Consider the following 24,892-nt stretch of genomic DNA (forward strand, 5'->3'; position numbering starts at 1 on the left):
CCAGGACTGCTCCTAAAATTTCTATTTGCATTGAATACTCTAGAAACAGAGCCTCGCCCTTTGGGTTTCAAAGCACAGCCAGGGCAGTTTTCTGATTGGATTCCCAGTTGCAGACCCATTTCACCCTGTGGCTCATCAGTGCAATGCAGGGATTTCCAGTCATATATAGAGCCAGGGAAGTGCATCTACTAGAAATAAATGCTGGTTAAGGAGATGTGTTTCTCATTTGTTCGCAAAGCACAAAGAATTCTGGAAGCCCAGGATCACTCCTAAAACTTCCGTTTGCATAAAATACCCTAGAGAGCGAGCCTCACCCAATCGGTTTTAAAGCACAGCCAGGGAAATATGTTGATTGGATTCCCAATTTCAGACCAATTTTGCTCTTATTGGGGCTTATCAGTACAATGCAGAGCTTTCTAAGCATCGTATGTAGAGCCAGGTAAGTGGATCCACTTAAAAAGCATTTTTTGAGGCTATATGTTCCTCATTCCTATGCAAAGCAGAGGGAATTCTGGGAAGGAAAAAATGTCCCTTTACATAAAATGTTGTTGGCAAGCAACAAGTCTTAACTTTCTATCAAAAACCCATGTTTATCCTATGCTTTATGCATTGGGATCTTTCACTAATCTAGACCCTGTCTCCAGGTACAGGTATAGGACCTGTTATCCAGAATGCTCGGGACCAAGGGTATTCCGGATAAGGGGTCTTTCCGTAATTTGGATCTCCAGTCTACAAAAAAATCAATAAAACATTAATTAAACCCAACAGGATTGTTTTGCACCCAACAAGGATTATTTATATATTAGTTGGGAACAATTACACGGTACAGTTTTATTATTACAGAGAAAAAGGAAATCAGTTTTAAAATTCGGAATTATTTGATTAAAATGGAGTCTATGGGAGACAGGCTTTCCGTAATTCAGAGCTTTCTGGATAACGGGTTTCCGGATAAGGGGTCCGATACCTGTATTAAGAAAAAGGCATCCTAGATGAATGCAGAAAAGCATGGGACATGGAATGAACCAGTTATAATGTGCTAATTGAATAGGATATAGAACAAAACTTATATATTTGAGACATATTATAAGAGAAAGATGGAAATATTAGGTAAAGCTACCCTAGAATGCATGTACAATATATTAAAGCATTCCAAATACTATACACTAAAGGGCACCCAGTTGCGTCATATATTAATAATCACCTTAATGTGGCATCTCGGCTGTTGGTTGGGTTTATTTAAAGAGCTTTTCTGCTCACCTTTGAACTTTAGCAATTTCTCCAGATGTACACAATTGAACAATGCAAAAAATCTTGCTGTTTCAGCAGAACTGGGTCCAGCTGGCAGGGAAATGGATCTACAAGTCATTGGTTACAGCTGTGTTTCAATTTATGTGTTAGTTGAAAAAATAAATTAGTAGATTAAATGAAATGGCCAGAGAGAGGATTCTTTGTTTGCCCATAGTATGTGGTGTTCTTTTTCATTTTTTTTTTTTTCCGCCGTTTCTTTGCAAAGTAAGCTGGGTAACCAGATATCTTTATTGTCTGCACAGTGTGACACAGCTTTTCTTTTTTGCAACTGTAAAATTAAGCTGGAGGGTGCCTACATTATGAATGGAGCCGGAGCGACTGTAATGCAGGAAACTGGAGAATTACAAGCTGGGCTTTAGCAAATGATGGATGTTTTACTACAAGTACAAATAAAGAGGGTACTGAAACTTGGATATCAGTGTGAAAATCTGCTTAATACACCAGGGAGGTCCCTTATTGTGTCCTTCACATTCTGTTGTACAGTAGTGTAGCTATCAGCAGTGGTAGACACTGGTAAAAAATGTGTGTTTTGGTAGAATTGATGTCCAAACGAAGGCATTCCTGAGCATCCCCATTATAACCCTATATCAGGGTCCCCAACAAAGCTGTTGATGGGAGCACTTGTGGAATATACAGGTATGGGATCCAGTGCTTTAGCAGCATTCTGCATTTCGCCATTGGCAAATTGTTTCAGAAAACGTCTGTGAAAATTCATGCGCGCAAAAAAAAATTTGTCAAAATTGCCCGATGTTCTGTCAAAATTGGCCGTGGTCATGTAAAAAAAGGGCGCACAAAATAAAAGACACCAGCAACAAGAAAAGAGGGGGGCGACAAAAAAAGACGCGCGTGACAAAAAAAGCGCGTGACAAGTGTGTTTCGCTAATTTTCTTCCCATTTCGCGAATTTTATGGCGAAGCAAAACGGGCCAGATTCGCTTATCACTATAAAAAAGCCTTACAAGCAGCTGGCATACTAATGGTGGGTGCCTCATCAATGTTTACACATACAGGATGTTTAATACTTTTGTCAAAAGTTCTAGCAGCCTCACTGTATTTCTTTACATTCCTACTTATTCTGGTCCATCCAGGGAACCCCTTTTTATGGTTTTATATTTTACATTAAAATTATACTTTGCTGGTTCACTTATGATGGCAAGCTTGCATCAAAGTGCTAAATCTACTTTTTATCATTGTACGCCATGTACTTCATTTTTATAAGCAAGCACAATCACTAGGCCAATGGTTGCAGGAAAAGATCATAATTGTAACGTGTATGGCCATTTTAACCTCAAATGATCCAATGAACTGTATTCACGGGGGCAGCCACAGGGCTCTGTGCTCAGAAACACAGTAAAGAGACTTGCAGCAATTCTTCAAGTGAAGAGGGCAAGGTGCAAAAAATAGTGGATTTCACCTGATTTTTTATGAGATGAGTGCAAATGAAGCTATTTTCATGCAGCTATACTATCACACCTAAATCAGGGATCTCCTACTCATAAAAAGGAGCATTGTTCTTTTTTTAAGGACATGAATAGACTTCAAATCAGAGGCATTAAAAGGTTAGTTGGAGAAAGAAAAAGAGACACTGTGGTTAGTCACATGTAACAATGCAAATCAACTCCATTTCCTGGGATGCTTGCACCTAGCAACAGCTGGCAGGGGGAATAATTCACATACAGATGTGTCTCTTGGTGACCCCATAAGGGTGTAAGGCCTTTTATCATTTTTCATTGTTGAGAAGACATTGTAGACAAATTTTTATACAGCAGCCTTTGGTTCTAACGTTGAGGATTTTAGTTTCACAGATGCATTGCTAAAGGCCACCTACCCATCATTTGCTGTAGGTAGAGTATACATTTGCAATGGATTTGTCTTATTAGTGAGTAAATTAACGTATTAATCTCAAACACAAGTAGATGGGCAAATATTCCACAGTGCAGAAAAACAGAGCTACTGCTTGTTAAAAATAGGTTCCAGCAAATTAACACCTTTTACAACATACGCCTGTTTTTTGTTTACAGTTGAATTTATGAGCATTTTGGAACTGAAAATTCTGATACATTTGAAAGGAGTGTGACAAACAGTACAGCAGACCCTACAGTTGCTAGGGAAGCAAGGAGTATAAAAAGCCTTGTGGGGTCCTGATAGATTTGTAGTTTTGATGATTCCTTGAGAACTAGGTTATCCTACTCATTATGTGGGTGCCAATCAAAGACTTGCTCTGGGTCTCAAGAATTTTCCACACTAGTGTTTGCTCTTCTATTCCAACTGACAAAACAATGTAGTCGCATATATAAAGTTGATGCTGCTTTGTAATACTGGCCTTTGGGTCGGGTGTTGGCAAAGACATCATTTTTGGGCAGGGCTATGACATAAGGGGTGGGAAAATGGACAGGGCAGGTGGGGAAAAGGCAAATGGGGATGGGGAAATGGGCGGGGAAATGGGCAGGGAATGGGTGGACTGGGTGGGGAAATAGGCAGGCAGAGGTGGGTCTGTGACTATAAAGGCTGATCAGCGGTGGAGCAGGCAAGGAAAAGGAAGGGATTTATAGAGCATTACAAATTTACTGGCAAGAACCTGTTATCCGGAATGCTTGGATCCTGGAGTTTTTCCAGACAAGGGGCCCTAGCCAGGTGGCAACTTTAGTTGGATATAACAAACCCAGGTTATAATAGCCATGTGCATTATTGTGCAGGGCCTTTTTTGGCTCTTTTTTTTTGCCCTGTAGTAGCTAGTGTTACTCAAAGGGTAAGTTTATTGGCATTCCTCTATTCATTGTTGTGTTGTAATTAATGTAATTATTGTTTAATAAACCTTTACTGTCTATTCAATGCTCAAAGAGCTTTTTATCTTTGAACAGAATAGGGTGCACCAAGGCCTATAACTAATATAATATATTGACCTTAACCTTCTAAAAATGCACAGTTTTGAGTCAGGCCAATGACATGGCATTCTGTATCCCATCATCACACTCACTGTGGTAAAGACAAGTTGTGACAAGGTCAATTTGCAATTACTTTTCACTCCAAGCCTTTGCCACAAGTAAATTGCCATTTGAAGACCACAATGCTCTCATACCTTCTAACCTTTGGTAAAACAAAAAAAAAATAATTTGTGTATGTTGTACTTGAACATGCAAAAGATGGGAGAATATATTATAAGTGTCCCTTTGGGGACTTGTCAGATGCCAACCAACTGTGCTACCTGTTAAACTTTGTGCACCCAAGGTCCAACCTTCAGGAATAATCAACTACTCTATTTTTCATTTTCTATGTTATTTCACTGGCCATGGATGTTTTATAGGCACAGATGTTAATTTATAATTGTATGATTGTTCATTGTCTTTCATTTTTCTGTATATTACATTAAAAAAGACATATAGATAAAAAAATCAAGTTTGTGCATTGCATTAAGCACCAAATAAAATAGACCAGAATTTCTTCAAAGATCAATATTATGTACTGATTATTTATTAAATTACAGAAATCATAGCAGGCTTGCAAAAGGCTTCCTACATTCGCTGCCTGCTATCCTTGGTGGTTCAGAGTGCCAAGGGCATCCAGGTCTTTGCATTGCAGAAGGGCAGCCAATTGTTGTCTAGTGGGCTGGATACCAGCTACTATTTGTTTTAGCTCACTTGCTAATAGATTGCACAGCACTGTTGGTTGGACCACCCCAACAATATACCCACCAATTGGCCAATGTCCCTGACCCACTACAAAACCAACACCCAATTTAATGAAATGTAGGGTTGGTAAAGGAACACAGCCATGTACAGGTTGAGGAAAGAGGGTTGTGCACTGGTTGAACGAAGGTGGCAGTGGTTGCTCCATGGTTCCACAGGGAATCATAGGATGAGGGTTAGGGGGTATGTCGCAGGGTCTGCTCCCCCTAGTAGAGAAACACACCTAGTACTGATTTCAATAGAGGCAGAGGGGGGTAGAATGTGGCCAAATACAGATGTTATTTTAATGTAAAATCAGGAGCAGTGTTGTATTAGCAAGGGAGCAGCTAATTAAGCAAAATTCAGACTATACTATATGTCCACTTTAAAAACACTGGATGTTAAAGTTATAGCTTTCATGCTTTTAGCCATAGCAAACAGAATTTTGGGGGTGTAAAACTAAGTTTCCCAAGAATAGGTCATACCAATTGGTTCCAGCCTATAATAAACAAGACTAATACACCTGAGGGACACTATTCATGAGTGGTTTATATAAAATGAAGCCAAAATTGCACGGGGTCAAGCAAAACTGAAGGTGAATCTTGAACTTTTGAACATTGTGATGTCCCTTATTATGTGTCATGGCAGCCAATAAAAAGACAAAGTTTAAAAAAATATTTCATTATTGATACTGGTGAACATATGATAATTAGACAAAACCCAGACTGATGACCCAAATACAGCTCAAAGAAGCCTCTTAGGTTGGAAACACCCTGTAACCTCCCAGTGCCTATTGACTATAAGCTCTTTCTTGAGCCAGCGCTATTTTCATAGTCCAACGCATGGCACCTACTGTATATATTGGGCTAACATAGGCGCTAGGTGTTCATGAATTCATTTAAGTGGTAAAAAAATGGTGGATAGAGAAATAGGGACGATTAGAAGTAGTGCATGGTTTTTTTCTTTAGTTTCCTATGGCTGCTGTACCCTGTACTCTTCAAGAAGGTTTAAAGCAGTGGCCTGATTTTAATTATGGCATTTATGTGCTATTTAAGTTATAACTACATGCCATTCTATAAGGAAAAGTTACATTCTCTAATAGCTGAGAACAGATGAGGGAATTTGTGGGCCCCCCCTGACCCCAAGAACTTGACATCAATGACATCAGACATTTATTAGAAGCTTTTCTGAATTCAGCACAATAAGCCAGTTAGTTAAAGTTAGTTAAAGCCCTAAACTCTACCTTGGTCTTGTCGGATTGGTCCCCTTTCTCGTGATTTATACCAGCCACTGTGCATTATTAAATATACATGAACACAGCTGTTAAAACAGTTTGTACATTATATTGGATTTATTAAATGCAGCCCAAAGTATTAAACGCAACCTGAATTTTCCTTCAAAGTTCACGACTAAAAAATTCAGACTGTCTATTTTACAACAAATACATCAAAGGGGAATGAGAGCAGTTCTTCTAAAGTCAGTGCAGTCCTATGGATTGAATTTATCTGGGTGTTTCTTAAACATCAATGGAAGGGCCTACGACATTTCTGAATCAATGTGCTGATGTTGCAGGCAATGATGTAGGAGGGATAATGTGCATGAACTATGCAGCTATTGTGCCAAGCAACTAAACAGAATATTCTTGCTCCATCTCTCCACATGCTGTAATATTAGTATGTTTCTCATATACTCCTCCTTTTGTTCAGGTGTCATGGGAGCAGTTAAGCGGCACATGAAAAAGTGCAGACTTCTAAAAACTAGTTGGTTATAGTACATAAGAGAATCAACATAGAGTTATAATAATCATAATAGATGTATAAAACTAATTTAGTAAAGCAGTCCAGTAGAAATTCAAAAGCAGATTGCTGTGTTTTACCCACAATGAATTGTAAGGTGACCATATTTTTAGAGTGAAATCGGGGGACAGGGTGAGAAGTGGCAGTGCCAAGCATGCCGCAGCAAATATGTAGACCACACCCACTATGGGAGACACACCCCCAATAAACCACTCCCCAATTTACTGATAAAGCCTCAGAAAATATAGAAATGAATGTAATGGCAGTTTAATGTATAATACCCCCAGAATGCATAGCAGGATGGACGCAGTGGCAATTCCATGTATAATACCCCCAGAACTCATAGCAGGATAAAACAGTGGCAATTCCATGTATAATACCCCAGAGATTAAAATTCAGAATGGCTCATTAAGGCAAATAAAAAGTTAATGGCATTACTGTAAGAGAAACAGAAAGCCAAATTACTGCAAGATAAGGGAAGTGGGAATACAAGCAAAATAAATAAACACCACCAAGTAAGGAGTAATAAAAGCCAGAGTAATTATTCTTACCAGCATTCTTTCTGTCTGATACAGTAGTTGGTGGGGGGGATCTGCCAAACAGCAAGCCACCAATATTTCTTTTACAGTGAGGAGCAAAGTTCTTTTCCACCCCTCACCAAAAGGATCCAGTATGGAGGCAGGAAATTCAAACAATTCTCTCACAAGCACATTCTGTCCTCCTGCTGCAGTTCTTCTGCTTCCTGCTTCCCTTCCAACTGTTTTGCTTTCTGATTCCCTTGTGGCTCTTCTGCTTCCTGCTTCCTTTCAAGCTCTTCCTGCTTCCCTTGTGGCTCTTCTGCTTCCTGCTTCCTTTCAAGCTCTTCCTGCTTCCCTTGTGGCTCTTCTGCTTCCTACTTCCTTTCAAGCTCATCCTGCTTCCCTTGTGGCTCTTCTGCTTCCTGCTTCCTTTCAAACTCTTCCTGCTTCCCTTGCGGCTCTTCTGCTTCCTGCTTCCTTTCAAGCTCTTCCTGCTTCCCTTGCGGCTCTTCTGCTTCCTGCTTCCTTTCAAGCTCTTCTGCTTCCCTTGCAGTTCTTCTGCTTCCTGCTTCCTTTCAAGCTCTTCTGCTTCCATTGCAGCTCTTCTGCTTCTTGCTTCCTTTCAAGCTTTTCTGCTTCCCTTGTGGCTCTAATGCTTCTTGCTACTTTTCAAGCTCTTCCTGCTTCCCTTGCAGCTCTTCTGCTTCCCTTGTGGCTCTTCTGCTTCCTGCTTCCTTTCAAGCTTTTCCTGCTTCCCTTGTGGCTCCTCAGCTTCCCTCATGGCTCTTCTGCTTCCTGCTTCCTTTCAAGCTCTTCTGCTTCCCTTGCAGCTCTTCTGCTTCCCTTTCAGCTCTTCTGCTTCCTGCTTCCTTTCAAGCTCTTCTGCTTCCTGCTTGCCTTATGGCTCTTCTGCTGAATGGATGCATGCTCTTCTGCAAGCTGTAAAAAAAATTCAGTGCCGGCCAAGGCCTGCTATATCTTCACAGGCACGGGGATTTTGGGAGTACAGGCTTGGTGCTGTTTCCATACGTCACAGAGACAGGTTTCTTCTTAGCTTTTTATATACCAAGTATATTTATACTTTGGAACTTTATCTTTGCACTTCTTAAATATGCTCTGATCAGTAATGGTTTTGTGATGTTTGTACTGTAGATGAAGAAAAGTTTACAGAGAAAGACTCATCCATACCCCAGGTGCCTTCCCAGCAGCCACTTGTGTAAATAATTACCTACAGAAATGGCCACACACATTTAGTAATAATAATCTACAGTCTATTTTTTCTATCTTTGCTTATCTTAGAGCTATAGGGGAATGTGGAAAATAAACATTTAGGTTAATATGATACCGATTTTAATCCAGGTTGTAAAGAATAAAACTGTGTCAAAACATGGGAAAACAATATCACTCCATTTAACATAGAAGTTTAGCCCTCTGCATGCTAATTAACAAGACTCACTTGTTTAATCTACTTATAAAGGGGGATAATTGTCTAAAAAAAATCTCTAGGAGCCTCAGTCTTAAGTGAATGTGTGGAACATAGGCTCTAGCAGAATTTTAGCCCCAAGGGCAAAAAAATAGTGCAGATCTAGTAGTAATGCCTGGGTCTGTGACCAAACCCATTGTTGGGGTGGGTTCAAGCAGAATTCTTTCTTCTGCCCACTCTGCTTATGAACTTACTATGCCCCACTTCCTTCTCTGGCAGCCATTCTTTATAGACTTGTGCATGCTCAACGGATCAGGTTGGGAGGGGCCGGGTAAGGGTAGGGAGGGGCCGGGTTAGCGTTAGGCATAAGTTGTATTTGTTGACCAGCACTTGACTAAAAGCCAGATATCTGAGTTGTCTAAGTACCTGAGTAGTGGATTAACAGTGGGGTAATATCCATAATAGCAGAACCATAAATAAAGGTTTCAAGTGTTTAGAAATTAAAATTTCTCCTAAATACAATAAAATGCACAATGCAGCTGAACTGGTGATATTTGTTATACTGAAATGATATTGAACATAGTTTGATGGGTGGCTGCTTACAACTTCAACCTAGAAATGTTGAACAAAATGTTTGTTAGGTGCTTTATTATAAGCATTGCTATTTTAATTTTAATTAGTTTTAATTATTTGCCTTCATCCTCTGCCTTTTTCAAATGGGGGTCACTGAACCCTGACAGTCAAAAACCTATTTCTAAGTAAGGCTACAATTTCCTCGACTTTTTATTCCTTACCTTCCTTTTCAGTCCCTTACCTATTTATATGCTCTCTGATTTAAACCACTACCTGGTTACTAGAGTAAACTGGACCCTAACAACCAGATAGCTGCTGAAAAAAATCTAAATAAATAAATAAAAAAATAAAAACACCATAAATAAAAAATGAAGACCAATTACAGTGTATCTTGGGTTATCACTACTGTCTACGTCATGCTTAAAAAATAATTTTAAACTGAACTACCTCTCTAAAATGATCTCAGGTAGCTACGGTCAATGACCTCTGCCATTAATTATATTGCCTATTAATTATCTGTTCAGGAGTCTTTATATTTAACTGATTTTAATCTATAGGAACAGTGGTCAAATCGACTATGTAGGGTCATACACTCCAATCTGGAGAGCAGCAGATAAAGGGGAAAAAACAAATGAAAATGTCTTAGAATTATATTGCAGTTGTGAACTTTCCCTTTATTTATATACAAAGTACTTTTTGTCATCTTTTTTTTGTTGAATTCATCCATACTCAGATTGCCTGTTAATAAAGCATCAGAATGTTTCCATCAAATTGTTGGAATGAAATTTCAGCAAAGCTGCAAGTGAAATCCTATTGGTTGTGTAACATGATGGATTTGAATATAAGAATATATGAATTATATAGAATTATAATGGTTTCTAAAAAAGCCTTTAATAGGTAATAGTGCAATTTGCCAGGTGTCATGTGGATAAAATAATGTTGAAATTTTCATGAAACCTCCTAGGAGAGGGAATAACAACAGTGGCTGAAATACAAATTAAATATTTCTACTGAAACTGAAGTTCTACAAGAGAGAGACATTTGAAAAATCAAAGAAATGTATCATTTTACTGACTTCCCAAATGTTATCTGTATTTTTGACAGTCCCCAGGAAAACGCGTGTTTCCAAATTTCCAACCCCTAATACAATTGCTCCAGTTTTTATGAAACGGGAAAGGTCTGTGGGAAGATAATGTACTCATTGTATATGTAGTTGTGGAATCTTGGCAACCTTAAAGGTCACTTGTATTTCCAACCTCATGTTGGAGCACACAGGAGTTTCCTGTAGGTGGAAACATCAAGAAGGTTTTACTACCTTACAAATGTCAGAATGTGACAAATCTGGAATATCTCGCCAATTGTTATAACTCATAGTAACATTAACGTTTAGCTGCTTAAGAATGGGAGGAAATGATACAATGTTCAATGGACTTTTTTATGTTAAGGAGTAAATCAAGTTTTTGTTTTTGTTATATAGATGGGGAATGGTAACTTAATGTCAGCAGTGTGGTCATTATTCTGGCCCTATCATAGGTTATTGGTTATTTAAACTGACGGTGCAGATGAATATCCATAAAGCATGTGAGCACTGTCAAATAACCCACCAAAGAGACAGAGGGTGACATTTCTGTAACAAATACAGTTGGAGCAAATGGAATCTAAAATGTCAAAAAAACACATGTATACTGAAACAAAATCAAGTAGTACTCAAGTTGAGGAATAGTATATCCAATATTAACAAAGGGCAGAAGAGTTCTTATAGCAGAAGTGCCAACATGTTTTTCATAAGAAGAGACAGCAGCACCCAGTGTAACTTCAAGCAGGTATGTGCCTGTGTTTTATTAACAGCAGGGTGCTTTTGCTTTTTATAACTCCTTCTTATGAAGCCAGAATAGACCCATCCACTGGCAGTCTGAATATTTATTTCCTCAGCAACTCATTCCAACAAAGAAAATATGGTGATGCTGCCCATAGCAACCAATCAGATCTTTGCTTTTGTTTTCTAAGTTGTAGGTGGCCATTTAAATCTAACTGTTGATTAGTTGCTATGGGCAAAATCACAATATAATAAATATGCCCCTTGGTGTATTTCCTTGGTGTATTTAATTATCTACTTTTTTAAAAAGCAAACAGGGAAACTATTATTATTATTATTATTATTATTATTAACATATATTTATAAAGCGCCAACATATTCCGCAGCGCTGTACAATAAGTGGGTTTCTTACATTCGACATACAGAGTAACATATAAAGCAATCAATAACCGATACAAGGAGTGAAGAGAGCCCTGCCCAAAAGAGCTTACAATCTACAAGGAACTGTGGGAAACAGGAGCCAGTGCAAGCTTACACCCCTTGTAAAGATCAAAATGCTTACATCTTGAGCCCAAGGAGTGTCAAATTGTAATAAAAGGAGGAGTTTAATTAGAATTTTAGTGCCATATAATCCAGAGATTAAGGTAGGTATGCTATGTGTAAAGCTTCTGGTAACACTTATAAGAGTGTAGAAGTTAAGGAGACTCACTTCAGGATGAAGAGTGAAAAAGTCAAAGGTTAGCCCATAAAATAAGATAAAAGATACCTTGCTCTAGCCCAGGTATTGGTTTGAATGACACACTGGAAGATTAATTGCAGGGGGCCTTCACTGAAAGTTATATTAATAGCAATAAAAATCTAGCCTCAGGAATAATATTAATTATTTTCCAGTTTTGGGGGTTAGAGACCCCATCAGTCAGGCAGCATTTTCAAATTTTCTGGCTTGAGAGAGGCAAAATAGAAAAGGAAATGATTGCTACCTACAACATACTTTAAAGAGCTTCCCATGATGCCTCCATCACATTTTCCAGCGGGCATTATCTAAGAATATGAATTTATGAACTGCTTCAGCGCAAAGAATTACGATTGCGGAACAAAGAATTTGAAGCTTTGCTGCTTTCCAATAACTAGTACTAATGTTTCAGAACTGGGCCGGTGGTGCAACTAATCCGTCTCAGCTGTTTCTAACCGCTCCTTTGATCAATGAAGTTATGGCCCTTGACCCCTCAATGTATCCGTGCTGTTGACTGTGCAGACCAGAGAAGCTGGGGAAGAAAACAGGGAGCAAACTATTTCAACACTGGACTGCCACAAAATGGAAAGCGGGGGGGGGGGGGTCACTTTAAATTTCATTTTCCAGACACTTTGCTCTCAGTCTATTTTTGATTATATGTGAAACATATTTCCAAAAATAGTTCCAAAAGGGAAAGGGAATATTTGCTGTGGCCATCCAGACCGTGAGCAATTTCTGCATCACCCCCCACCACCCAAACATAGATTATTCAGCGGAAGCCAAAGTAACCATGCAATGTACACAACAGAGCAAGAGCTAATTGAAATTCTAGCTCAGGAAACGGAATGTTAGCCAATGACCAGCAAATTTGCTTTGAATAAACTACTCTTGCCTGAATAAGGCTACACATTCTCTAAAGCTGAGCGGAATGCAAAGGAATTCTCCAGGCAGCTGCTAAGCTGATATGTAATATCCCAATGCAATATTTATAGAGAAGCTGAATTTCTTATTAGATAGTTATTAAAAGTCTGATGGAAGAATTAAAACTCTGAACTTTTTGGTTCAACGGAGATTTTCAGGCTCCTGTATTTAATAAGCTCTGAATAACAAAGCACTGGAAAAATTTACCTTCAGCAGAAATAGGGTCACTTATTCTGGGTGAGACGTTAAGGTTCACTTACAAAGCATAGAGAAGCCAAGATTGTTTTTACCCATGATCTGGAATTTTTAAATAGTTGAAAATTCAAGGAAATTGCCAGCATTCTGAAATTTGAAGGGAAAGGTATGTTTCTGGAAATAGATCACAGCAAAGTTGTTTGGTGTTCTTTCCCTCGGAATAGGGCATTCCCGTAAGTGTTCCCAACTGGGTCTCTCGTAAATCTGGCTGCCTGCTGGGAATACTAACTGGCTGCTTGCTTAGCTCTTAGAAAATGCAAGTATGCGGATCTGTAGCCATGTGACTGGTCTCATATGCCTGGCACACATGGATGGATTTGTGGATAGGAGTTAATCAACACTAAAAGCCATTTCCAATATAATGGAATGCAAAAGCAGATGCTGTAACCATTGTTCGGTATTTCCTCCACACCCTTTACAACAATAGCAGAATATATCATTCTCTTTTTTCATATTTTGACATATTTTAATCTATTCTGCCAGTGACATGAGACAGGTAGAAATGCAGAGTCCAGAAAGCAATTATATAAGATGTTCTAGAATTCTATTATTAAATGAGAAGGAAAGGTAGAATCTCTGACAGGTGGCCAATTTGTTTGGCACCTTACCACAATAGTTCTAGTGGCTTCCTTCAGACCCCTGCCTGGGGTGCTTTTCTACTGGTGCCCCAGTTCCTCTCTATGCCACCCTAGCAAGCGCATGAGAGATATCAAAATTATTTATCAATTTCTGTACTGTGCAGGTGTACAGAGGATGTGGGGCACGGTAAAAGTATGGCGGAATGGCACTCAGAAGAAAGGTTCCCTTAGGTCAGTGCATTATTTGAAAGAGTGCCAAGCCAGCACATTATCTGTAAGACAAGGAGTGCCTGTCCGGCATCTGCAGTAAGCTCCTAGAAACACTGCGGGGGGTCTAACAACTTGGCACACTCCTTATTGCTTTAAACTATCCTTTAAAAGGGTCATAAACCCAACTTTTCAATATTATTTGTAATGTAAGTACATTCATCATATTCCACCTTTGGCTAATTTATATAATCTTGCAGGTAGACAGCCTCACAGTGGGCAGGCACTTTAGCAAGTATTCCTCTACAAAACTACATCATTTTCTTGAGAATTGAACTACAGGGTATTATTTACTGCATATTTGGCATTCATGTCTAGTCTAGGGGGAAGAACAGACATTTCCTAGACTACAGTCACCTTTGCATTTCAACATTAATATTTTCTTAGTTACTGTTTGTCTTACAAACAGGCTTTCCCTGCCCCGTAAAAGTCTGATAATGATCCCAGCTTGCATGCAGCAGCCGCAGGAAATGCACCTACTGTGGTAGAAATGGAGACACATATGCTTCATGGTCCATAAGTCAGTTACTGTATTTGGTAGAGGGAGACAGCTACTGTCTTCCTTTGTGCCTTCTCAATCAATACCATGTATTTGATTATTTATTTGATTATTTTGTTTCCCTGAAATGAAACCTCACAAATCAGTTAATGCTTTGTTTTCTGTTTTTATAGGTTCCCAGCCTTTCCTGCATGTTGTAGATACAACCAACCAAGGCAAACCTACTATATATCTAGATGGCACCAAGTCTGATCCAGCCAATGAGAAGCGCTCAGCCTTTTTCTGCTTGTGAGGTAAAACAATGAATTGCTGAGATCAAATAAGTAGTGCCATAGCTTGCTGAATGCGATGTAATATATGGATACACACCATACAATGCTTTTCTGTACTAGAATTGTAGCACTGGAACTGTGAAGTTTTTACTTTACAATGTTTAAAAACATAAATGTTCCTCCATTACAATTATATCAGGAACATTTAAAAAAGTGTCAAAACCTCCCTCTGAGCATCCTGAGCTCCACAATCTCCTGGGGGGGAAGTCATGTTACAATGGATTTTGTTTTCTTGATGGCATTTTCTTGTGTGATCGTTGATGTGGATAAAGTAGTCATTAAATGCTATTTTTAGTGTATATACTGTAGTTATATGTTCTTATGATGTTTCTTGTGTGTCTAGATGTTTGGAGATACAGTATGATGCCTCAATTACCAACACTGTTTAGTAACCCATGACAACCAATATATTTTTTTGCTTTCATTGTTTTACTTGGATTTGGCTGAACAAAGCTTATTGCTAAATAATTACTATCGGTTAATGCCTAGGTGCAATAAATAATAAGCTACAGTGTTAGTAGCTGCATACTTCCAACGTTACTTTGGCCAGTAGAATCAAATGGACAGCGTACAGTAGCTATTGTCTGTGCATTGTTGCTGGAATACGTCACTTCCATTTTGTCTTAAAATGAATGTTCTGTTCACTGTTAAAATGTGTTTGATATCTACTCTGGTTATATACAGTTTGTATTAATAGTAATAGTGTTGCTTATGAGCTGAGTAAGCCTACGTTGCAGCATATAGGGAACCTGGATCCTGTACATGGAACATGTGAGGTTTTAAGAAGTCTCGAAGTAGTTAAGTGAACATGAACCACAAGGTTGGGTGCTTTAATACTGGTCAGGGGACTATGAAGTATTTAATACTGTACTTATATTTCATTCTCTGGGGTTAAATATGCTTTTGAAGGAAACACCAATTGCGCAAACATTATAATTCTACGTTTCACCAGGTATAGAATCTCAACCCTGGTCTTGTATAAAAGGAATTCCTAATTAAATAGGCACTACAAGCATCACCAAAATGGAGAAATAATTTGGCAGGTTTTAAAATCCTAAAACTTTCTGTGGGAAGCAAGTGTAAGGAATAAGGGAAGGGTTAATCTTTCCTTTGCTTTATATTTACTAAAACTTCTTCTTTTCGGATTTCTATTTGTTTGAAACCACGAAAAACTAATTTCGACATCATTTATCAAAAGATCTGAACCGATAAAGCACAAGTGACAAAAAAGTTGTGAAAAAGTAGCAAAAAAATGCAACTTTTTTGACTTTTTTGAAACCACAAAGCAAAGAATGTCTGTCATTGAATTCTACATGATCTCGACAGGTTTTAGCTGGTGTATTTTCACATTCAGAATTGCTGCAGTTTTGTAACATAATACATCTCACAAAAGGTATGCTTTATTCCCAACTTCACAACTTTTTTGGGTTTTCAACAACTAAAAGCCTGACCTGAAAAAGGGGGGTTTAGTCTCCGTGCAAAAAATCTCCCCAAAACTAATCTCCCCGAAATGCCATCCCATCCGCTAGTATGTAAATCTCTGGTGGGATGGCATACGCGGCGCTGCGATTTGCGGAAGTTGCCTTGAGAGGAAACTTCCGTGACTTTGGTAAATCACGGCGCCGCGTATGCCATCCCACCAGCGGATGACATTTCAGGGAGATTTTTCACGTGGCGACTAATCTCCCCGTGTGTCACAACCCTTATAAATAGCATTTGGTGCCTAATATATAATATTTCTTACTATCGGCTGCTTGGCATCATGAAGTACATGGAATGTAAGAGACACTTTATTTTGGGTTTTGCTTTGTTCTCTTGTTTTCTGTTGATCGTAAGAAAAAAATGAAAAAAAGAGCTTCTCATAGTTCTCCTTTCTTGTGAAACAGCAGCAAAATGTGTGCTGATTAATTCAATTTATATAACCAACAAAACAATTTTTATAAAGTCAGTCATTCAGCAGTTTCTGTTTGCGTTCTTTGTTATATGCAGCATTAACAGTAACAAACCAAGAGAAACTTACATGAGTAACAATAAGTTATTTGGTGGTTTTGTATCATAACATGACAATGTACACAGATTACAAAATTGTTGATTTTGTCAAAAAAATCTAGATGAAAATGTGAGGGTTCCTTTCCTTTATCTGTGATAAATGACAGAAGTGTGTTTGATAGATGTGCCCAGTGATCTCAGCTTCCAATAGATGCCATTTTGCCATTTTTTCTTCCTTTCTCCTTAAAACTATTGGAACAGCATAGCTATAGTGAACCCTCACACCGTCTATGACTAATTCTGTACAAACTCACTGCAAACTGGTATCTGTTCCTACAACTCTACAGAAGCAGCCATTCGCTGCAGGGATATCAACCATCATTCATATGTTAAAGAATTATATTATGTCATATTAAGACACACCCTTAAATCCATATGCCTCCTCCCCTGTGGATAGCACAGCAGCCCCCAGCATATAATTACACACCTTAGGGACCATTAAATGGCTAGTTCCAACTGCTAACAAACTCCCAGAACAAACCCCTGCCAGGTTCACCTCCCACAGGCAGCATAGGACAGGCAGAGTATGGCACACACAGGCAGCATAGGGCAGGAAGAATAAGGCACACACAGGCAGCACTCTGCCTGTCCTATGCTGCCTGTGTGTGCCATACTCTGCCTGTCCTATGCTGCCTGTGGGTGCCATACCCTCCCTGCCCTATTCTGCCTATGTGCCATACTCTGCCTACCATATGCTGCCTATACACAGGCAGCATAGGCCAGGCAGTACATACAATGTCTGAGGTGTGAAGAGGTGAACAATGTGAGTGATTACAGCCTGAGCCTGAAGTGTGAACACTGCAGGGGGTGAACAATGCAGAGATTAAAAGGTGTGAACAACACAGGGGATTACATTTTTAAACAATACAGAGGGTTTACAGCCTGAATCTGAGGTGTTAACCATGCAGGGGGGCAGTTAATCTCAGTACTGATACCATTTAAAGCTAGCACAAAGGTAAGCCATCAAAGCAGCCAGACAGGTGGGGGGCCACACAGAGGGGGGTCGAGGGCCGCATGCGGCCCGCGGGCCGCAAGTTGGACAGCACTGCTTTAAAGCATTGCAGTAGAAGGCACTTTATAAAACTACTTTGAAACTTTAACAGTACCAATCAATAGTGAAACACATTGTAAATAAGCATTTCTAAAGTTTTTGATAGAAATGTTTTGGTTGCTGTGATTATTATTAAGAGTTATTTACTTTATAGATTTACTTTAGATTAGAACATAGAAGCAAATAGTTGCCTTGACTATTATGTGCACCATCACACTATATGGATTGAGTTGCTTGGTTACAATTGGTCATACTGATGGTAGCGTGATCCAATTGGATGTTTTTAGAAGCCTTAAGGGTGCTCCAAGTTATAAAAAGCTATCCTCTTCATAAAAGCCACCAACGTTCCATATCACAGATCCCATACCATGCACTCTGTTGACTTTTTCTGGGGACTAAAGTTATTCCTATCAGTGCAAGCAACACCTCAATAGTATTCATTGTGCACCCTTTAGAGTTTTTGTTATTTTACCAACCAAGCAGCTTGTAGAATTAATTGACCAACTATTAGCGCTACCATTTTAAGTTGGGGGGGGGTGACCATGCTTTTTGGACTATTTGTTCCATAACTTAAAAAGTTTTAATGTTTTCCATGGTAATAGAGTGAGAAATACTCTGATTTGCAGTGCAAATATAGATTTTATTTAACTGGAAAAAAATAGATTATTAATTCTTATTGCATTTTTGGTTTTTACAGTATTTTACAGAAAATATGCCTCATGCTATATACAAAGCATTGCCTAAAAACCAAATAGGAGATTGGCTTTCATTTTGCTGAATCGGATGTTGTTACATCAGGCTCTGTGCAGTTGTGCCGGGCTGGAATTCTGGAAATAAAATGATGCATTGTGGGGAAAAAAACATTACAATTGCTCTCAAAAATGCAGTTTGCTCATTGTGCTATAGTCAAAAGGGGTCATTTATATTAAAGAACACAGAAAGATAGGTGCAAAAGGCTGCAATTGGGCTTTCTTTGCATTTGCACACTGTGTTCTGTTCTTCTGCAATGTGGCTAGTCCCTTGAATAAAGGGCTGTCTGCATTAAACCGCCTTCTATCCAAGATGACAGGGGGGAATGTAGGTGCCACTCTTATTCCTTATTTGTCCCCTAAATTGCACCTCATTCAGACGCACAAGTTAGGGAATTGCGGGAGGTGCAAGCTACAACAGTGCCTCGTGCTTTCCTTTTGCTCTATGGCAGGCAGTAAACACAGGGCTTGCCTGCACCACCTGATGCAGCATTATGTTCCTTGCATCGGATGAAAAACCCTTTATTCCAGTCTATGGATATTGTATGGATAAAACGTACCCTAAAAATTGACCTTGACTGGCCCTCACACTGGCCCCCCCCCCCCCCATTGCATTGTTTTGGGCCAGCCTGAGCACAGCCTCAAAGTTTATGACCCATTGCTACAGAGAAACGTACATGTACAGAAGGATCTGTTTTCTGTCTCCTTTGTACCAAACGTTTTTTTTTAAATGGATTTCTACAGCAAAGAATGCCTGATGGATGTACAGGGATCAAGTGTTACACAAATACAGGGCTGAATAAGATACCAAATTTCTCTAATCAATGTGCTCATTCAGGAGTTTGATATGTGCAAATAGACAATCTTTAATTGTTTTTCTCAGGATGTGGAAGATAGTATAGAAAATCATCACATCATCTGTATTTGTCAGTCTTGGGGCCTTCAGAATATATGGAGGTGATTGCAGTCTGTATACTTGGCAAAATAACTAGCATTCCCAGAAGTCAGCTGTATAAAGGGCCTGCTGAATTTGCATGTCCGGACAAAGGCCACTTTGTGCTGCGAGAATGATGTCTCGGGACTTCAGGAACAATCTCTCAAGTCTGTTTATTGCATGTGGGTGACTTTCGGAATGACATTTTGCAATGTTTATAAACATAGGAGGGCTTTTCGGAAAAATTATGAAACTTGTGTTTTTCTGAATTTACATATTTTTTATTATATAGGGCCACAAGGACAGTGTGCAGTTTGGCATGAATGAATCGTGGATCTTAGTAAAGAGGGGTTTTATTAAGTTATGTAAATGTTCATGGCTCCCAAGTATATAATGAAGAAAGGAACATTGAGGACACATTATGTTCCCAATCAGAGCTTACCTGGTCTGAACTGGGATTTAAAATACTCCATGGCATTTCAAGTACACATAGACCCAAACAGCCCCCACCAGCCCAATAAATAGTGACTGTCTGTGGCACCTTACGGCAGCCCCTCTGGCATTTGCCTGAATCCACAGATTGCTGGTTTGGGCCTGGAGCTGACAATGACTGTCCATTAAAGCAGAAGGAATTTAAATGCATAATGCCATATTGCTGTGTTTCTCAAATTATAAAGTAAAGGTACAAACTAAGTAAGTATAGACCTTTCTGTTAAAGCTTACTTAGTTTGTACCTTTACTTTATAATCTGAGAAACAAAGCAATATGGTTTGTGAGCCATAAGCACTCACAGAAAAGCTGCACTATCCTATAGTCCTATATCAAAAAAACATAGGATTTCTTGTCTTCTTTTGTGTAAACATGTTCTTCAGTATCAGACTTCCTCTCCTTCAGGTTTGGGGCACAAGTCTGCTCAGCTCTCACCTATCTTCCTCTCCCCCTCTCTTTTTTTGCTCCCTCTCCTATAAGAATTCATAAGAATTTACTCCCCCTCTCATCAGAATGTGTGATCTAAAGCTACCAATGGCTAGAGCTACAGCAAGATAATTACTGAGACCTAGCTAAAATGGCAGCTGTTATCATAAGCAAACAGAGGGACTTTCTAGTGCTGTTTACACAGGTATGGTAAAGCTTTCTGCAGAATAAATATAGCGTTCTAAGTGGCACTAATGTGGCTAATCTATTGGCAGTAAAATGCCAAAATGCCTTTCCTTCTCCTATAAGATTATTTTTTAGCGAGCTTGCAGTCTCGTGAGAAACAGTAACATAAAGATGAACTAGATTACCTTATATTTTTTAACTAGAAGCCCTCCTGCATAACCCTTTACCTGCCCCCATCAACCCTAAGGATAATAAGTGAAGGGTATCTCCATACCTGCTGTCCTTATGCAGATCTTCACAGCAGGGTTGGCAGCCACCATGTTCCGCCAGGTCTTATCCAGTCCCAGACTCAATTACACTAATTTGAAGCCAAAGTGTTAGTGTGTGTTGAGAGAGATCATCACTACAGATACATTACAGAAAGCAAACTAAAACCTTGATTCCTATCCCATTCCACATCAACCTTTTAAAACCAGACACATATTAAATCCACATTCTGAAACAATTGATTTAGGTGCATAGTGCAAGTCTAGCTGACATCTAAACTAACTGCTAATTAGCCACAAAGGATATGGTTTTAATTTGTGTGTGGTTTTAAAGGGTCGAGGGTACAACTATATGTGTTTCCCATGCCAATATTATTTAAAAATAGCATTTTACAAAACATGACCTACAATGCTCAACAGCTACCTCAAAGCTAACCCAATGCATCATAAATATCATAAAAAATATCTATCGGGGGTTATATTGCTAAACATGGTTCATGCTTGTATGTAGCGACTCTCAACAATAAGGAAGTTTTCATAGTAATAATGCATAGCTTCACATTTTAAGGTCATTCTGTGTTGTCATAAATGTAACCTGCATATAAGTAATGAATGAATATCTTCATCATGGCTAACGCACTGCCTGTTTCACTTTTTATAGCTGCCCTTATGGATATCCCCATTATTGTTGAATTATTTCATAGCCTTAAACATAAATGGGGTAATATAATAAAAAGTCTTACCAGCTGACCAGTAAATGTTACTTTGTTGCTATGGGTTACTAGACCAGTAGCAAGCATTAGACCATGTATTAAGGTTTCCCCAAAGTTTATTCGAATGATTTTCCATAAAGCTGATTACAGACCTTCAAGACTGCACTAAATAAAGTGTACCTATCTAAAGAAGTATACGTTGCCTGCTCTGGCTACATATTTACAATTAGAATGAAGGTTAAAGTGATTTTTTTTCACCTCATTTGCAATGTTATACGTGTTGCTTTATCCTAAGTTCTGGGCAAAACAAGCAAGAAAGTAGAAAAAAGTGTGGCCACATCTGACAAGTGTCGTATTTTTTGTATCATTCAAGCAACTTGGGATAGCCCATTAAACAAGCAGCAAGAAAATCTATAGCTTGTATAGATGGTGTTTATGGTTGGCCTGTTGACAGCTATGCGGACCAGAACAACAGTATTTGCCAATCATTAACCAACGCTGTTGGTGACCTTCAGGTGGTCTGTAAATGTCTTATGGCAGTCTCTCCTTCTCTCATACCCCGATTTGACTTGCCATGCAGGGATAAGAAGTAAACTCATCTCTATTCCTCACCCTACTTCTTATTTCCTTCTTTTGAAGTACAGTATATGCAGTGCAACTCTTCCACCCTCTCTGTTCATGTGTGGCTGTTGTACACAGACCTTCCTCTTCCACATCCTCTGCTACATTCCTCTCAAACTTTAAACTCTTGGAATGTCTTGTCTTTTTTCATATTATTTCTGCACCCATGATCTGCTGGACCCTACGCAAGCTGTTTTTTGACTTGTACATTCCACTGAGACATCTTTATGTAGAATTGCAAATAATATCGAGATTGCCAAGGCTAAAGGACACTACCAGGCTTCTGGCTTTATCCTCTGCCATTCTATTGCAAATATTCTCTATTCTCCTGGTCTCTGTAGTCAAGCTGCATTCTGGTTCTCTTCCTACCATTGCAATCATTCCTTAGTTGCCTTTGCTAACAAACCCTCTTCTCTGTTTCAGCCTAGCATGGTGGTGCTTCAGGCTTCTGTACTCAGCACTCCGTTGTTCTCCCTGTACACTCTCTCTTTAGGAGACCTCATGCATTCAGCAGGGTGCAGCACTCCCCACAACTCAAGTGCTTGTTAAATTAACACTAAGCAGCACTTTGCGCTCTAGCATTTGGCCTTAAATATCACATATATGCAGAGGGCATCCTGAAAAATTTAGAAACCCTTTCATTAACCACTGACATTTAGACTCCAATATCTAACTGCCTTGTAGCCACCTCAAACTGAACCTAGCAAAAACAGAGATTATTTTCTTTCCACCAAAATCTGGCCCTTCTCCTCCATTTGCCATTACTACGTGACAAGCATGACCATTAACCTTGCCGATTCAGCACACTGCCTGGGAGTTATCTTTGACCAGTCCCAATCCTTCCAAATCATATCAATGCCAATGCCAAAACCTGCAGCTTTTTTTCTTCGTAATGTTGCCAAGATATGATACTTTCCTTCTCAAGTAACTGCTAAAGACCTGATCCATGCCCTTATTCTATTCCACTTAGACTATTGCTATATAAAGTTATACATACATCAACTTACACTGTTGGCAACTTTCAAGCAGTGTTTAAATGTAGAAAGTTGCCAGTCTTCCAAACATCATCTAGAGCAGAGCTTCACTAAGAACTGACCTTATCCTGGCTGATTATGTTGAACCCTAAAGCAACTCCTCTTCCATAAGACAGAAAATCAATGATAAATGAATACATTGAAGGATTTACCAAACCCTCTAATCACATGAATTCACCTCAGCACAGTGTAGGGAACAATTCTACCACCTCCCCACACATTCATTACATTTATCATAATTAAAATTGGGACTTAAAGAAATATATAGGTTTTTTGGCATAGGGGTTGGGTGACTTCCAACTTTATATTGTCTGACATTTCTTTGAAACAGAGTCTTTAAACGTATTGATGTTATGGCAGTAATGCATCTACTACAGTTTCTAAAAGGGCTTATTGCTAAAAGGTTATGTTTAAAGCACACATTCCTCTTGCTCAGCCTAAAAAGTAAACATTTGAAGAGACGCGCCATTTATTGATATCCCTGTGCTACTTTTTTTGTTCTCTGGTGTATTTCTTGGCTTTCTTCACATATACAAAAAGTGCGCTCTGAAATCCAAGCGATTGGGCATTTTAAGTTTCTGTCATCAGTTGGGACCTCTGCGGTTGATATAAAGTGTGCAATATAGAGCTGCGCCTCTGACTACACTTTCAAATATTTAGAAATCCGATGCCTAGGTCTAGCTACTGTATCCTGCCCATAGCTTGTTCTGACTTCAGTGAGACCATTCAAATAGAGAATCTGCTATATGTGAATAATGCATTGGTACCCAAACTTGAAGATGCTACAAAGTCACCAAAGCCGTGTTACCTGGAAAGTGACCTTCTGTATTATCCATGTTTCTACGTTTATATTCCCTCTATTTGCTCCACACACTGCATGAAGTGTATAGGTGTTGCAAAAAAACTCGCATAAATGAACCTAAGTCAAAATATACGTAAGGGTTAATGACTGTACAAGACTTGTGCAAGGCTCACGTTAGACCTTCACATCAGATACATGCTAGAAAAGGTAATTTAGTTGATTGATTACAACATCTCTTCACAGATGAATATTGATTTAATGCAGTTGACCGTCTCCCCCGGGTCCCCGAGTCCCGACCAAGCAAAACCACAAATGTCTTATGAACAGCGAGAGCCTTGATTTTCCACATTTTTTTTTTGTTTTAAATTCATTTTTTTTAACAAGTATTTAGATATATGTATTCGTTTCTTCAAAACGAGTACATTATTGCTATAGCATACATTCCTGCCTCTTCTTGGCATTAAATGGTCTAGCCGTTTAGTTCTACAGACAGTCTTTAACCATTGGTGTGAAGGCTGGCGAGGGTGAGACTTAAGACTTGGTATGAACAGAGACGCGGCTAATATTTGCATTGGCTGCTTCTGATTTGCAGATCAGACTAAAGCCCTTCTCAGAGGCAGAGCAACCTAACTATACCGGTAGGCAATGTCTTTCTCTCCTTTTTTTGTCTCATCTGATAACTCTGGTATAATGAGGCCATGGTATTTATTTAACCTAAGCAAGGTGGCTAAGACTATTGAGGGGGGGGATAGTGATAGGGATACTGGAGCAGCAAAATGAATCTGAGCATGATGTACGTGTCTTTTTAAATCTGCCATCGGTCTCATTATACTAATGGGAATAAGCACTGTAAGTTTCATTATGCATATGCTCATCATTCATCGGTGAA

The 24,892-nt window shown here is 39.1% G+C and overlaps 1 long non-coding RNA gene across 3 annotated transcripts in view; it reads left to right on the forward strand.

Moving 5' to 3' along the window:
* The window catches only part of LOC116408765, a 220,437-nt gene that overhangs the window by 191,005 nt on the left and 4,540 nt on the right, over positions 1-24,892 (forward strand). For all 3 annotated transcript variants that reach the window (XR_004221212.1, XR_004221214.1, XR_004221213.1), the window contains one exon: positions 14,525-14,644. This is a non-coding gene — a long non-coding RNA (uncharacterized LOC116408765). The remainder of the gene's footprint in view (positions 1-14,524; positions 14,645-24,892) is intronic.

The sequence above is a fragment of the Xenopus tropicalis genome, chromosome 2, assembly GCF_000004195.4.
Source record: "Xenopus tropicalis strain Nigerian chromosome 2, UCB_Xtro_10.0, whole genome shotgun sequence".
NCBI classification, from domain to species: Eukaryota; Metazoa; Chordata; class Amphibia; order Anura; family Pipidae; genus Xenopus; species Xenopus tropicalis.